Source organism: Acomys minous (assembly GCF_964271855.1).
Source record: "Acomys minous genome assembly, chromosome: 15".
NCBI lineage: Eukaryota > Metazoa > Chordata > Mammalia > Rodentia > Muridae > Acomys > Acomys minous.
The window spans coordinates 57,993,430-58,001,623 of record NC_140497.1 but is presented as its reverse complement, the minus strand read 5'-3'; positions in this window follow the sequence as shown (position 1 = coordinate 58,001,623).

The following is an 8,194-nucleotide window of genomic DNA, read 5'->3' as shown; positions in this document are numbered from 1 at the left end:
GTATAGTCCCGTCTGGGGAGTGGGTGTGGGAGTCAAAGGGGGTGGTAAGGCCGGTGGAGCCGACGGAGGTGGCGAGGAAAGGAAAGGCTTAACCCAAGGGGGTGGGTCGCGGACCAGAGTCTCCCAAGTAATGATGTATGGGACTTGGTCAGGGTGGCCATGAGGGCCTGGGTCCATCACCTTTGCCTTAACCTGTAAAATGAGAGTCAGGTTAAAAGAGCCCTCCGGTGGCCAGTTAACATTGAAGGTTGGCCATTCAGAGGCACAGAACGTTTGCCATCGGTCCTTACGGACCTCCACAGATTGGTTGTGTGCGATGGTCCGGACTTCCCTGAAATGTTTAAGGGTTAAGGTCAGCGGGGTGGTAACTGTCTGGCCCATGTCTGCAGAGAAAGGGAGTGTACACAGAGTGACAAGAAAGATTAACAACAAATCAAAAGAGATGGATCGCGCTGCGCGGTGCCGGCACCAAAATGAAAGTAAACCAATTGGAGACTGCGTTGGGGTTCCGGTTTCCCCGTCTCCCAGATGAGGAGCGTATCCGTTGACCAGGGGCGAAGCCCCAACCAAGCCGAGTCGGATCGTCCTCTCAGATGGGTCCTAAGGACCCCGGATACCCCCGTGGGACGTCTCCCAGGGGTGTGGAGGAGAAGTCCGAGTTCGTCAACTCCTTCTAGCCTCCACCAGATACTAATGACCCAATTGAGTCTCAGAGTAGCACAGAGATGGAGGACAACCAGGAGACAAACAAGACACACAATACCCACAATGCCAGCAGCAGAGAACTTACCTCCCGATTTTGGGTCGGTGGTCCCTGGGCGGGGGTCTCTATCCCGGACGAGTCCCCAAATGAAAGACCCTCCTCACGGAGTGTCCTTCGTCAGGGAGACCCTCCCCAAGAACCAGCGAAACCAAAGTCCGGTTGCAAATGCAAGAGGCTTTATTGATTACACGGGTACCCGGGCGACACAGTCTATCGGATGACTGGCGCGCCGAGTGAAGGGGAGGAGACCCTTTTATAGGGTGAGAAGCAGGAAGCGGGGGTTACAGAAGCGAGAAGCATAGTTACAGGGTCTTGATTGGCTAACTTAATGCGGCTAGATTTAGCTCTGGTTAGGGCTTTGGAATCAGGAAATGTTTAGGCTAGCCTATTCACTGACCATACATCCTGTTTTTTCAATAACTTGGCCAGAACCGCTTGTGTAGACCTTGTGAAATGGTGGGTGACCATGAACCTTGTGACGTCTGCGAGCCTTGTGACATGGTGGTATTTTTCCAGTCTGACTGAGCCTTTCAGGTGACCTCCCTTAACCATTGTACAAGCCTTACAAAATAGAATCATTTACAAAATAGCAAGCCTTGACTAAACAACATTTAGAAGTGGGGTCTTTCAACCCTCGATGACTGTGTCTCTACCACATGGTATTTTCATTACATGTCACTGAGGTTCCTGTTCTGTTCCATAACCACGTTCTGAAAAACACAACAGTACACACGGACCACACCGCGATGAACCTTCATTTCCGTACGCTTTGATTTCTCCGGCAGTTTGTAGCTGTCTTGACTGGGGTCTAACGGTTACTGCAGCCAGCTTCTAATGCGCTAAGAAAACGTCAGCAGTGCAAATGATTGCAGTAACAAAAGCAGTTTTCCATTCTAGCGCCCACCTACTATAGGCAGCCTGCATACGGGTTACTTGACTTAACGTGTTCGATACCCTATGTGTTCCAAGCACTTTTATATTACAAAAAAAAAAAAAAAAACAAAAAAAAAACCAACAACAACAACAACAAAAAACCCCACCAACTTTCAAGATATTAAGACACCTCAAAAGAAGCTATAGGATATGTGAACTGGTGGCTCTGTCCTAAAGCCAGTATACAAAACAAAGGCAGCTTAGACAGGACCGTAACAGTGATGGTCTGCGAGGGACTAAGTGTGCCCTACTGGGTCTCTCCCACGAAAACTAAAGTCTGAACAGAATACAGACAGCTACTGTCTGAGGACTGAGCATTGATAGACAGGTTATGAGGGGGAAATAAAACGGTAAAGAATAACAGACCCGAGGGCAGGCTGCCCTTCCTTCTGATGGCCTGTCCAGCCCAGCCCTGGACCCCTGCAGTTATGAGTGGGCAGTTCCAAGACAAACCGTCTGTCACCTTGTACATGGAGGAAACAAGCAGGAAGAGGGCTTGTTAGGACATCGTTGGTAGACACGCCTTCTTCCTGTGGTGTTCTGTTTCCACTCTACCTGTCTTGCTCTGTGGTAAGAAAGCTATCCTTCCTCAACAGCAGCAGACACTGGGGGGTGGTGGGTACGTTCTACAACAGGGAGCCTTCCTCTGTGACTCACAGACCCTGTGGCTTCTTGTTGGTTTTCCCCGAAGACAGTTGCAGCCTCTGAGGCGTGGGACAGTAAGAGGAGAATTGAGAATTGGAAAAGATGGGGTGGGGTGGAGTAGAAACCACAGAGAGAAGGAATTAGGCAGATACACTCTAAATCTGTTCCTCCAACTCTGATCTCTACAGAGCTAAGCACAAAGCAGCAAAGCAAAGCACTTGGAGAACTGAGCGACAGTGGGGGCCATGCCACGTTCCAGGCCTGGGCAAGGCTCGTGTGGGTCAAACCCCAAGAAGTTAGAAAGGGCTGTGAAAGTAGACATTGGAACTTCAGTGTGCAACATGTGGGTCAGGACTCACTCTTTGAACCTCATGGATCTAATGCATGCTAAGACAAAAAGCAGTTTCCTGTAAAATTATATTTATTAAGAAGCTTTAGGCACTATAGCTGGGCAGATATTGAGCTATTCTAACCCATCTATAATGGCCTACTTCCAAGCCACATAGCCTGTTACCTGCCATCTTAGTTTCACCCTGGCTGCTCCTACTCTATTCATGTCCTCTGTCCTCATGGCGACCTTCTCCTCTCTCCCTTCCCCTCTCCCTTTCCCTTTCCCTCCCCCCCCCCTCTGCGCATGCTCTACCTGGGTCCCCTCACTGGGGTCAGAAGTCCCGCCTTCTGCCTGCCCAGCTATAGGCTGTTCAGCTCTTTATTAACCAATCAGAGGTGCTGAAGAACAATGTTTACAAAACATTAGAACAGGAGATGCTTCAATAATAATGACAATGGCCATATCTGGACTGCAGCCAGATCTCTAGGTACAGAAATCAGCATTTGAATGTGCAGTGCACAAAGCATCTTCCAATATCTCTTCCTTTTAGTCCAATAAAAGGCTCTTTTCTCTTACATTAATAAATTATATAATTATACAATTATAAAACTATCAGGTAAGAATTACATTCACAATGCCCAATCCATGTGTATTTAGCAACCTTGGAGAAAGTATTCTATCTTGGTGAATTTAGAATTTTGAACTTAAATAATTTTTTTTATCATAACTTAACATTTGTCAACCTATAATCATCTACTTAGACCTTAAAACATTTTCTTAAATCCTAAACAGCTGAAGCTTAACTGTGAGACTGTAACTACCTAGTCTTCAACAGCATCAGAGACCCGAGAAGGATAAATATCACCTGAGTAGACAGGAAGTATAGAGCAAGCAGCTTCCAAAATTACGGAAGTGACAGAGACAGCTGGCTGCCTGGACAGTCACCCAAAGTTCCTCTGTGACGTAGGGGCATCACTGTCAGCCTTCTGGCCCAGTATATGACAGACTTTTGTGAAGCAGAAATTATGAAATACTTGCCTACCTTGTTCTTGCAAAGTTTGCCAGTCAACTTCTGTGTCCCACGTGTCCAGTCTGGACAGCATACTGTCAGCTGCTGTAGGAAGAGCAGTTTCCTGCTCACTGCCTGTCTTGCCACATAAGAAGCAAACTGCACATGGAGGTTCTTCGATGCCAGGAGCCAACATGTCTCACTGTCAAGAAAGTCTTTTATTAATAAAACCATCTTTAAATGCCTTATTCTGTAGGTCGCTGAGGCTTTTGAAGACTATCTACCTATCTACGGTATAACTAAATAGGCAAATGTTGCTTGTTTCTAGCTATTTATACCTGATTAACTTTGAAAACATCTACAGGAGGCTAAATGAAGCTTATTTCTGTAATTAACAAACTAGTACCTAACAAGGCCACACGTTTGATTGACTATTAATATGCATTTCTTTCTTTCTTTTCTTTTTCTTTCTTTTTTTTTTTTTTTTTTTTTTGTTTTTCAATGCAGGGTTTCTCTGTGTAGCCTTGGCTGTCCTAGCCTTGCTTTGTAGACGAGGCTGGCCTCGAACTCACAGTGATCTGCCTGCCTCTGCCTCCCGAGTGCTGGGATTAAAGGCTTGTACCACCACTGCCCAGCTAATATGCATTTCTTAATGATCTTAAACAGCTTGTTATAGCTGCTTTCAAAGACTAGAACTTCACATTATGTTTTAGATGAGTTGCATAGTATAATACCTTAAATTAGAGTTCAAACATACAGTATGTTGTAACAAAATATCCTTAAATTTGTATCAATATACAAAGATCTGTATCAATGTCAAATTTTTGGCTTGTTGAATGATCTTTATTTTAAAAAGAGATTCAGTAATACAGGCTTTTATCTTATTATTCCTATACCTCTGCCCCCCTTTTTTTCTTTTCATCCCTTCTCTCCACTTTTCCCCTTAACACAAGACAGGAGAGAAAGATGGGTAGAGGAAAGAAAAGGAAAGAGAAGAAAGAGATCCTTGAATCTAACCTCTTATCCTGTTTCCTTCCTGACCATGATGATTAACACCCTGTGACCGACCCCCATTACACCACGACAAACATCCACCACCCACTGAATGATCAAAACCCACCCATCCCACTTTTTCAGAATGGGGGATTCATTCTCTTAAAATTGCTTCCTGTTGTTTGGGGGGCGATACATTCCAGATCCCTGGGTACAGAAATCAGCATTTGAATACACAGTGCAGGAAACATCCTCCAACAGTTTCCAGAGGACTCAACAGGAGCAGAGACTCAAAGTGTTCTCAGTGGTCACCTGCCATCACTTTCCATGTGCAGAAAGAACCAGGAAACATCTTAATAAGTCTCATGAGGAAATAACCAATAAATTCTGTGTTAGGTTCCCTAGGGAAACAGAACAGATAGAATGAACACACATTAAAAGAGAACTCTCTAGATTGGCTTAGGTGGTACAGTCGGACTACCCCAACACTGGCCTCACAGCTGAGAGACTCAGAACCTGGTGCTAGCTCAGTCCACCAGGATGCACGCTTCAGCAGTCCCAACCTGGTGTGGAAGGAAGGCCCGGAACATTCCTCAGACCACATTGGAAGCCAGGAGAAGCTGGGCTCAGATATCACCGAAGGCATCAGCAATGGTGGCAGCTAAGTAGAAGGACTCACCAGTGAGAGGGAAGGCTCTTGTGTAAAATGCGAAACCTCAGTGTCAAGAACACCAGGTAGTAAACCCGGAAGACGGTGAGGAGGGGGAGGGAGTGCTATAGCCCAGCACACGGTGAGGAGGGCGAGGGAGTGCTATAGCAGTATCGTGTCAACATCTTAGAGCAACTGGACCAATTCTTTCTAAGATAAAAACGGCCAAAACGAAAACAAGAAAAAAATAGCTTACCTGATTAATTTTTATATCTGTCGAAGAAGGATCCATAGCTCAAAACCATCCTGCAAAAGAGTGTTCATGCTCAGACAGCTTCAGTGGGGATTATATAAAATATTTAAGGATGATATGTTGTCAGTTTTACATGCTCTCTACCCATTCTCTGAGGCCAATATAACTTGACTGCAAACCTGGAGAAGTACAGAAGAAAGGAGGGGTCGGGGAGAGAGATCTAGAAAATCTATTATCAGTTTTTATAAGCCTTACACAAACATCTACCATATGGTCCAAGAATGAGAAATAAAATTTTTTATGTTCACATAAAAATCTGTAAAACGCTCACAGTAGCATTATTTACAATCACTTAGAAGCAACCCCCAAGAGTCTGTCACTGGCAAATGGGTAAACACAGCGTGTCAATATAGAGTAGTACTACCTAATGCTACCGAAGAATGAGCCTGTACTACTTTAGATGGTGTGGGCAAATCTCAGGCAGACTACTCCAAATGAGAGAAACGAAGCTCCAAACATTACGCGACAGACACGTTGCTCTAGTCTAGCCCTTCCGTTGCCGCAATACTAAAAGCAGCCTGAGGAGGAAAAGGTTTATTTGGTTTTCACTTCGAGGAGGTCACAGCCCCTGGCTGAGAAGTCAGGAGGAGCACAAACCATGGAGGAACAGTGTGTTTACTGGGCGCGTCACTGGCTCTTGAACAGCTAGCTTTCTTATTCAGCACAGGTCTCACCCCCCCCCCCCCCCCCCCCCGCCTAAGGATGGTGCCACCCATGGTGGACTGGGGCCTCCCACATCAATCATCAATGTCTCCCAGACCTGGCCACAGGTCCGTCTGATTTGGAAGACTCAATTGATGATGCTAGGCGTGGCAAGTTGAGAGTTGAAGCTACGATGTTTATTTACACGGTGTTCAAGAAGAGCCAAAACTGGAGGATGCATGCTGGAGGTTAGAAGTAAGAGGTAGAACACGTGACCACTAGGAGCCGTGCGTCTGAGTCTCTCGGGGAATCACGTGACCACTAGGAGCAGTGCGTCTGAGTCTCTCGGGGATAAAAAGACTAAATGGCAACTGGACTGGGAAGATAATTGAATTAATCCACGCATCGAAGCAAACAAATAAAAAAACTCACAGCACTGTAAACGAAAAGTTAATTTTACTCTATTTAAAATTTGAAAACAGGTTTTCAGTCTATTCTTGACAATTCCATAAGACTTACATCCCTTGGCTGAGATTGCTAGGAATACCTTGCTAGAAGCGAACCCCAGATGCCTTTTGAAATTGTGGGGTCTCCCTCCTGTGAAACAGGAGTCTGGTTTGTGCCAGTGACTTCCCTTCCCAGCCCCTAAGCCAATTCTATGTTGTGCCATCAGGTGAAATCAGGGCCTCACTCCGGATCTCTGCAGTCTTACTTCCTACTTCCATGCCTGGAAGAATTGCTTTCCATACCAAGTGGCAGTGCTAAGAAAAATCCAGAAAAGCATTCATAAAGGTCAAACAATCTGAGGCCTGGAGGGAGAAGGAACAAGTCTACCACATTGTGGTGAGTACCCTGCATCAACCTCTGGGCTGAGACCTGACCACTGTCTTCATGTCATGTTGCTTGGCATTTCCAACTTTTCTCTATAGAAAATGCTGACTCGGTTAAGAGGTCACCATTGAAAACCCATTTATTTAAGAAAAAGGAGTCCAAGCAGACTGGGATTCGGAAGCCAGGGTTTTGGTTTTTTTCCCCCTTTTAAAGAATATCCTCTTCGGCTGAAGCTCCTGTCTCTTCTTGGGTCATCTGTTTTGCATCTTTAGTCTATCAGTGAGTGCTCTTCTGGTGTCATCAGCTGAGGACAATATTGCTTTTTTATACAGAGAGCGAAGATTGCCCTGAATCTGTGCTGAAGATTCTGTTTTGATTTATGGTCCCTTACTTGAGAAGATGAAGTTGATGGATGACTGATTATGAATAGAAAGGTAACTGGGGAGACTCTTCCAGACATAGTGCAAGGCGACATCATATTTATTTTAACAGACTCCTTGGAAGGAGACGTCCTGCCTTGCTGCAGATGACAGTGTCTAATGGTCTGCTTTGCAAGCCCTGACGACACTGGCTCCCAGCGTCAAGTGAAGGAGTGCAAAGCTGTGGGATTTAGGAATGTTTCCCCTCTTCAAAGCTGCTTTCTAGTAGCAGAATACAGTTTGCTCTGGTGACTAGTTCTAACCTGTAACAGGAAGCTGAGCTCCTTGACATTTCTCGTGAGTTGAATTGCTCCCACAAGTAGGAACACTGTTTTGGCAAGCATGGGGGGGTAAGCCACAGCTCCCTGCGGCAGCCCAGCCCTTCTGTGCGGAAGCCAGTCTGGCAGAGAAATGAGGCTAAACAATGATGTCAGAGTCCACTTATTTAAGCACAGCTGTGATCTGCTTTCTTCTGGCTTTATAGCATATTTGGGTGGCTTGGCCTCACTTGGTCCTAAGTGGCCCCATGTGCAGTACCCGCAGTTGCTCCGGACAGGGTGTGACTGTGGGAGCACTGCTATGATGCTCAGAGGAACAGAGAGACCCCCAGTCTTATCTTGGCCATGCTCACAGGTCATTTTCCCCCCTCTGGAAGACAAGGCTTTA